The sequence below is a fragment of the Bison bison genome, unplaced genomic scaffold (assembly GCF_000754665.1).
Source record: "Bison bison bison isolate TAMUID 2011002044 unplaced genomic scaffold, Bison_UMD1.0 scf7180017864228, whole genome shotgun sequence".
In the NCBI taxonomy this organism is placed as follows: domain Eukaryota; kingdom Metazoa; phylum Chordata; class Mammalia; order Artiodactyla; family Bovidae; genus Bison; species Bison bison.
Genome location: NW_011494800.1, coordinates 427,944 through 428,941, shown reverse-complemented (window position 1 = coordinate 428,941; position 998 = coordinate 427,944). Strand labels below are relative to the sequence as shown.

The window sequence follows — 998 nt, the reverse complement described above, 5'->3', positions numbered from 1 at the left end:
TCTTTTTCTTAAAACTTTTTATTTTGTATTGGGGTATAGCTGATTTATGTTGTGATAGTTTCAGATGAACAGAGAAGGGACTCAGCCATACATGTACATGTATCTATTCTCCCCCAGACTCCTGTCCCATCTAGGCTGCCACATAACAATGAGCCAAATTCCATGTGCTATACAGTAGGTCCTTGTTGTTTATTCATTTTATTTTTTATATAAATTTATTTAATTGGAGGTTAATTACTTTACAATATTGTATTGGTTTTGCCATACATCAACATGAATCCTCCATGGGTGTACATGTGCTCCCCATCCTGAACCCTCCTCCCTCCTCCCTCCCCGTACCATCCCTCTGGATCATCCCAGTGCACCAGCCCCAAGCATCCTGTATCATGCATCGAACCTAGACAGGCAATTCGTTTCATATATGATATTATACATGTTTCAATGCCATTCTCCCAAATCATCCCACCCTTTCCCTCTTGCACAGAGTCCAAAAGGCTGTTCTATACATCTGTGTCTCTTTTACTGTCTCACATACAGGGTTATTGTAACCATCTTTCTAAATTTCATATATATGTGTTAGTATACTGTATTGGTGTTTTTCTTTCTGGCTTACTTCACTCTGTATAATAGGCTCCAGTTTCATCCACCTCATTAGAACTGATGCAAATGTTTTCTTTTTAATGGCTGAGTAATACTCCATTGTGTATATGTACCACAGCTTTCTTATCCATTCATCTGCTGATGGTCATCTAGGTTGCTTCCATGTCTGGCTATTATAAACAGTGCTGTGATGAACATTGGGGTACATGTAGGCAAAACACTCTCCAACATACATCACAGCAGGATCCTCTATGACCCACCTCCCAGCATATTGGAAATAAAAGCAAAAATAAACAAATGGGACCTAATTAAAATTAAAAGCTTCTGCACAACAAAGGAAACTATAAGCAAGGTGAAAAGACAGCCTTCAGAATGGGAGAAAATAACAGCAAATGAAG

At 38.7% G+C, this 998-nt stretch overlaps 1 protein-coding gene across 1 annotated transcript in view; it reads right to left on the bottom strand.

The window, feature by feature from the left end:
* Window positions 1-998, bottom strand: part of MRPL1 (mitochondrial ribosomal protein L1) — a 72,048-nt gene that overhangs the window by 50,357 nt on the left and 20,693 nt on the right. The gene's annotated exons all lie outside the window — the stretch shown is intronic.